Source organism: Eulemur rufifrons, chromosome 30, assembly GCF_041146395.1.
Source record: "Eulemur rufifrons isolate Redbay chromosome 30, OSU_ERuf_1, whole genome shotgun sequence".
NCBI lineage: Eukaryota > Metazoa > Chordata > Mammalia > Primates > Lemuridae > Eulemur > Eulemur rufifrons.
This window is the reverse complement of record NC_091012.1, coordinates 9,051,530-9,059,025: the sequence shown is the minus strand read 5'-3', so window position 1 is coordinate 9,059,025 and position 7,496 is coordinate 9,051,530.

Below are 7,496 nucleotides of genomic sequence, written 5' to 3'. Positions count from 1 at the left end.
TGCTGAGGAGTAGCTGACTTGGTGTTTCCTATTTTTGCTAGTGGGGACGGACAAGAAGCCATTCTTCTAAGTATCATCCCACCACCATTTTTCCATTGTTTTAAAATGCAGGGAAATTTTGCAAGTTAGCATTATAATTAGTAGCTGGAGGGTACGGTTTTTTTTTTTTCGTATGGTCGATGTGGATGGTGGGGGTCAGGCCCTCTGTCAGTTCGCAGGTTAGTTTTTATTATCCCCAGAGAGGAGAAGTGGGCATGTGTTTGGCAGGTGAAAAGGGCAGATTCTGTTTCAGAGAATTAACGATGATCCCCATGGTCATCCCGTTCCTTTAATAATCCTTTACTTCATCAGCTGGAAATCCACCATGGTTCTATATACTGCTGTTTGCGTGGGAACAGGTAACTGGCTTGTTCCAAGAAGTATTCCGCAGAGCTTTTCAATTAACCACTACGTTGAAAATTATTTGCAGGTGTTCAGCGTTTCACCATAATTGTGATAACGTGTGTTTGTGCCTCCTGAAACCCAAGAAGGCTGCGACGGACATAACTATGCTGAGGAGTAGCTGACTTGATGTTGCCTATTTTTGTTAGTGGAGACTGACAAGAAGCCATTCTTCTAAGTATCATCCCACCACCATTTTTCCATTGTTTTAAAATGCAGGGAAATTTTGCAAGTTAGCATTATAATTAGTAGCTGGAGGCTACGGAGTTTTTTTTTTTTTTTTTTTCCTGTGGGGTCGGTGTGGATGTGTTGGTTAGGCCCTCTTTCAGTTCCCCGGTTGGTATTTATTATCCCCAGAGAGGAGAAGTGGGTATTAGTATGGCAGGTGAAAACTGCGGATCTGTTTCAGAGAATTAAACGGGATCCGTATGGTAATCCCGTTCCTTTAAGAATCCTTTGCTTCATGAGCTGGGAATCCACCATGGTTCTATATACTTGTCTATGCGTGGGCACAGGAAACTGGCTAGTTCCAAGAAGTATGCCTCAGAGCTTTTCAATTAACCAGTATGTTGACAATCCTTTGCAGGTTTTCAGCGCTTCACCATAATTGTGATAACGTGTGTATGTGCCTACTGAAACCAAATATGGCTGCTACGGACATAACTATGCTGAGGCGTAGCTGACTTGGTGTTGCCTATTTTTGTCAGTGGAGACTGACAAGAAGCCATTCTTCTAAGTATCATCCCACCATCATTTCTCCATTGTTTAAAAATGCAGGGAAATTTTGCAAATTGGCATTATAATTAGTAGCTGGAGGGTACTTTTTTGTTTTGTGGGGTCGGTCAGGATGGGTGTTCAGGCCCTCTGTCAGATCGCTGGTTTGTTTTTATTATCCCCAGAGAAGAGTAGTGGGCATGTGTTTGGCAGGTGAAAAGTGCGGATTCTGTTTCAGAGAATTAAACAGGATGCGCATGGTCATCTCATTCCTTTAAGAATCCTTTGCTTCATCAGCTGGGATTCCACCATGTTTCTATATACTCCTCTATGCGTGGGCACAGGTACCTGGCTTGTTCCAAGAATTATGCTGGAGAGTTTTCAAATTAACCAGTACGTTGAACATTATTTGCAGGTTTTCAGCGTTTCACCATAATTTTGATAAAGTTTGTATGTCCTTCCTGAAACCCAAGAAGGCTGCGACGGACATAACTATGCTGAGGAGTAGCTGACTTGGTGTTGCCTATTTTTGTTAGTGGAGACAGACAAGAAGGCATTCTTCTAAGTATGATCCCACCACCATTTTTCCATTGTTTTAAAATGCAGGGAAATTTTGCAAGTTAGCATTATAATTAGTAGCTGGAGGGTACGGTTTTTTTTTTGTGTGTGTGGTCGATGTGGATGGGGGGGGGGTCAGGCCCTCTGTCAGTTCGCTGGTTAGTTTTTATTATCCCCAGAGAGGAGAAGTGGGCATGTGTTTGGCAGGTGAAAAGGGCGGATTCTGTTTCAGAGAATTAACGATGATCCCCATGGTCATCCCGTTCCTTTAATAATCTTTACTTCATCAGCTGGAAATCCACCATGGTTCTGTATACTCCTCTTTGCGTGGGAACAGGTAACTGCCTTGTTCCAAGAAGTATGCCGCAGAGCTTTTCAATTAACCACTACGTTGAAAATTATTTGCAGGTGTTCAGCGTTTCACCATAATTGTGATAACGTGTGTTTGTGCCTCCTGAAACCCAAGAAGGCTGCGACGGACATAACTATGCTGAGGCGTAGCTGACTTGGTGTGGCCTATTTTTGTTAGTGGAGACTGACAAGAAGCCATTCTTCAAAGTATCATCCCACCACGATTTTTCCATTGTTTTAAAATGCAGGGAAATTTTGCAAGTTAGCATTATAATTAGTAGCTGGAGGGTTCGGATTTTTTTGTGTGTGTGGTCGATGTGGATGGGGGGGTCATGCACTCTGTCAGTTCGCTGGTTAGTTTTTATTATCCCCAGAGAGGAGAAGTGGGCATGTGTTTGGCAGGTGAAAAGGGCGGATTCTGTTTCAGAGAATTAACGATGATCCCCATGGTCATCCCGTTCCTTTAATAATCCTTTACTTCATCAGCTGGAAATCCACCATGGTTCTATATACTCCTCTTTGCGTGGGAACAGGTAACTGGCTTGTTCCAAGAAGTATGCCGCAGGGCTTTTCAATTAAAGACTACGTTGCAAATTATTTGCAGGTGTTCAGCGTTTCACCATAATTGTTATAACGTGTGTTTGTGCCTCCTGAAACCCAAGAAGGCTGCGACGGACATAACTATGCTGAGGAGTAGCTGACTTGGTGTTGCCTATTTTTGTTAGTGGAGACTGACAAGAAGCCATTCTTCTAAGGATCATCCCAAAACCATTTTTCCATTGTTTTAAAATGCAGGGAAATTTTGCAAGTTAGCATTATAATTAGTAGCTGGAGGCTACGGTGTTTTTTTTTTTTTTTTTTCCTGTGGGGTCGGTGTGGATGTGTTGGTCAGGCCCTCTGTCAGTTCCCTGGTTGGTTTTTATTATCCCCAGAGAGGAGAAGTGGGTACTAGTATGGCAGGTGAAAACTGCGGATCTGTTTCAGAGAATTAACAGGATCCGCATGGTAATCCCGTGCCTTTAAGAATCCTTTGCTTCATGAGCTGGGAATCCACCATGGTTCTATATACTTGTCTACGCGTGGGCACAGGAAACTGGCTAGTTCCAAGAAGTATGCCTCAGAGCTTTTCAATTACCCAGTATGTTGACAATCCTTTGCAGGTTTTCAGCGTTTCACCATAATTGTGATAACGTGTGTATGTGCCTACTGAAACCAAATATGGCTGCTACGGACATAACTATGCTGAGGCGTAGGTGACTTGGTGTTGCCTATTTTTGTCAGTGGAGACTGACAAGAAGCCATTCTTCTAAGTATCATCCCACCATCATTTCTCCATTGTTTAAAAATGCAGGGAAATTTTGCAAATTGGCATTATAATTAGTAGCTGGAGGGTACTTTCTTGTTTTGTGGGGTCGGTCAGGATGGGTGTTCAGGCCCTCTGTCAGATCGCTGGTTTGTTTTTATTATCCCCAGAGAAGAGTAGTGGGCATGTGTTTGGCAGGTGAAAAGTGCGGATTCTGTTTCAGAGAATTAAACAGGATCCGCATGGTCATCTCATTCCTTTAAGAATCCTTTGCTTCATCAGCTGGGATTCCACCATGTTTCTATATACTCCTCTATACGTGGGCACAGGTACCTGGCTTGTTCCAAGAATTATGCTGGAGAGTTTTCAAATTAACCAGTACGTTGAAAATTATTTGCAGGTGTTCAGCGTTTCACCATAATTGTGAGAACCTTTGTATGTCCCACCTGAAACGCAAGAAGGCTGCGACGGACATAACTATGCTGAGGAGTAGCTGACTAGGTGTTGCCTATTTTTGTTAGTGGAGACTGACAAGAAGCCATTCTTCTAAGTATCATCCCACCACCATTTTTCCATTGTTTTTAAATGCAGGGAAATTTTGCAAGTTAGAATTATAATTAGTAGCTGGAGGGTACGGTTTTTTTTTTGTGTGTGTGGTCGATGTGGATGGGGGGGGGTCAGGCCCTGTGTCAGTTCGCTGGTTAGTTTTTATTATCCCCAGAGAGGAGAAGTGGGCATGTGTTTGGCAGGTGAAAAGGGCGGATTCTGTTTCAGAGAATTAACGATGATCCCCATGGTCATCCCTTTCCTTTAATAATCCTTTACTTCATCAGCTGGAAATCCACCATGGTTCTCAATACTCCTCTTTGTGTGGGAACAGTTAACTGCCTTGTTCCAAGAAGTATGCCGCAGAGCTTTTCAATTAACCACTACGTTGAAAATTATTTGCAGGTGTTCAGCGTTTCACCATAATTTTGATAACGTTTGTATGTCCCTCCTGAAACCCAAGAAGGCAGCGACGGACATAATTATGCTGAGGAGTAGCTGACTTGGTGTTGCCTATTTTTGTTAGTGGAGACAGACAAGAAGCCATTCTTCTAAGTATGACCCCACCACCATTTTTCCATTGTTTTAAAATGCAGGGAAATTTTGCAAGTTAGCATTATAATTAGTAGCTGGAGGGTACGGTGTTTTTTTTTTTTTTTTCCTGTGGGGTCGGTGTGGATGTGTTGGTCAGGCCCTCTGTCAGTTCGCTGGTTTGTTTTTATTATCCCCAGAGAGGACAAGTGGGTATTAGTATGGCAGGTGAAAACTGCGGATCTGTTTCAGAGAATTAAACAGGATCCGCATGGTAATCCCGTTCCTTTAAGAATCCTTTGCTTCATGAGCTGGGAATCTACCATGGTTCTATATACTCCTCTTTGCGTGGGAACAGGTAACTGGCTTGTTCCAAGAAGTATGCCTCAGAGCTTTTCAATGAACCAGTATGTTGACAATCCTTTGCAGGTTTTCAGCGTTTCACCATAATTGTGATAACGTGTGTATGTGCCTACTGAAACCAAATATGGCTGCTACGGACATAACTATGCTGAGGCGTAGCTGACTTGGTGTTGCCTATTTTTGTCAGTGGAGACTGACAAGAAGCCATTCTTCCAAGTATCATCCCACCATCATTTCTCCATTGTTTAAAAATGCAGGGAAATTTTGCAAATTGGCATTATAATTAGTAGCTGGAGGGTACTTTTTTGTTTTGTGGGGTCGGTCAGGATGGGTGTTCAGGCCCTCTGTCAGATCGCTGGTTTGTTTTTATTATCCCCAGAGAAGAGTAGTGGGCATGTGTTTGGCAGGTGAAAAGTGCGGATTCTGTTTGAGAGAATTAAACAGGATCCGCATGGTCATCTGATTCCTTTAAGAATCCTTTGCTTCATCAGCTGGGATTCCACCATGTCTCTATATACTCCTCTATGCGTGGGCACAGGTACCTGGCTTGTTCCAAGAATTATGCTGGAGAGTTTTCAAATTAACCAGTACGTTGAAAACTATTTGCAGGTTTTCAGCGTTTCACCATAATTTTGATAACGTGTGTTTGTGCCTCCTGAAACCCAAGAAGGCTGCGACGGACATAACTATGCTGAGGAGTAGCTGACTTGGTGTTGCCTATTTTTGTTAGTGGAGACTGACAAGAAGCCATCCTTCTGAGTATCATCCCACCACCATTTTTCCATTGTTTTAAAATGCAGGGAAATTTTGCAAGTTAGCATTATAATTAGTAGCTGGAGGGTACGTTTTTTTTTTTGTGTGTGGTCGATGTGGATGGTGGGGTTCAGGCCCTCTGTCAGTTCGCTGGTTAGTTTTTATTATCCCCAGAGAGGAGAAGTGGGCATGTGTTTCGCAGGTGAAAAGGGCGGATTCTGTTTCAGAGAATTAACGATGATCCCCATGGTCATCCCGTTCCTTTAATAATCCTTTACTTCATCAGCTGGAAATCCACCATGGTTCTATATACTCCTCTTTGCGTGGGAACAGGTAACTGCCTTGTTCCAAGAAGTATGCCGCAGAGCTTTTCAATTAACCACTACGTTGAAAATTATTTGCAGGTGTTCAGCGTTTCACCATAATTGTGAGAACCTTTGTTTGTGCCTCCTGAAACCCAAGAAGGCTGCGATGGACATAACTATGCTGAGGAGTAGCTGACTTGGTGTTGCCTATTTTTGTTAGTGGAGACTGACAAGAAGCCATTCTTCTAAGTATCATCCCACCACCATTTTTCCATTGTTTTAAAATGCAGGGAAGTTTTGCAAGTTAGCATTATAATTAGTAGCTGGAGGGTATGGTTTTTTTTTCTGTGTGTGGTCGATGTGGATGGGGGGGTCAGGCCCTCTGTCAGTTCGCTGGTTAGTTTTTATTATCCCCAGAGAGGAGAAGTGGGCATGTGTTTGGCAGGTTAAAAGGGCGGATTCTGTTTCAGAGAATTAACGATAATCCCCATGGTCATCCCGTTTCTTTAATAATCCTTTACTTCATCAGCTGGAAATCCACCATGGTTCTATATACTCCTGTCTGCGTGGTAACAGGCAACTGGCTTGTTCCAAGAAGTATGCCACAGAGCTTTTCAATTAACCACTACGTTGAAAATTATTTGCAGGGGTTCAGCGGTTTACCATAATTTTGAGAACCTTTGTTTGTGCCTCCTGAAACCTTAGAAGGCTGCGACGGACATAACTATGCTGAGGAGTAGCTGACTTGGTGTTGCCTATTTTTGTTAGTGGAGACTGACAAGAAGCCATTCTTCTAAGTATCATCCCACCACCATTTTTCCATTGTTTTAAAATGCAGGGAAATTTTGCAAGTTAGCATTATAATTAGTAGCTGGAGGGTACGGTTTTTTTTTGTGTGTGTGGTCGATGTCGATGGTGGGGGTCAGGCCCTCTGACAGTTCGCTGGTTAGTTTTTATTATCCCCAGAGAGGAGAAGTGGGCATGTGTTTGGCAGGTGAAAAGGGCGGATTCTGTTTCAGAGAATTAACGATGATCCCCATGGTCATCCCGTTCCTTTAATAATCCTTTACTTCATCAGCTGGAAATCCACCATGGTTCTATATACTCCTCTTTGCGTGGGAACAGGTAACTGCCTTGTTCCAAGAAGTATGCCGCAGAGCTTTTCAATTAACCACTACGTTGAAAATTATTTGCAGGGGTTCAGCGTTTCACCATAATTGTGAGAACCTTTGTTTGTGCCTCCTGAAACCCAAGAAGGCTGCGACGGACATAATTATGCTGAGGAGTAGCTGACTTGGTGTTGCCTATTTTTGTTAGTGGAGACTGACAAGAAGCCATTCTTCTAAGTATCATCCCACCACCATTTTTCCATTGTTTTAAAATGCAGGGAAATTTTGCAAGTTAGCATTATAATTAGTAGCTGGAGGGTACGGTTTTTTTTTTGTGTGTGTTGTCGATGTGGATGTGGGGGTCAGGCCCTCTGTCAGTTCACTGGTTAGTTTTTATTATCCCCAGAGAGGAGAAGTGGGCATGTGTTTGGCAGGTGAAAAGGGCGGATGCTGTTTCAGAGAATTAACAATGATCCCCATGGTCATCCCGTTCCTTTAATAATCCTTTACTTCATCAGCTGG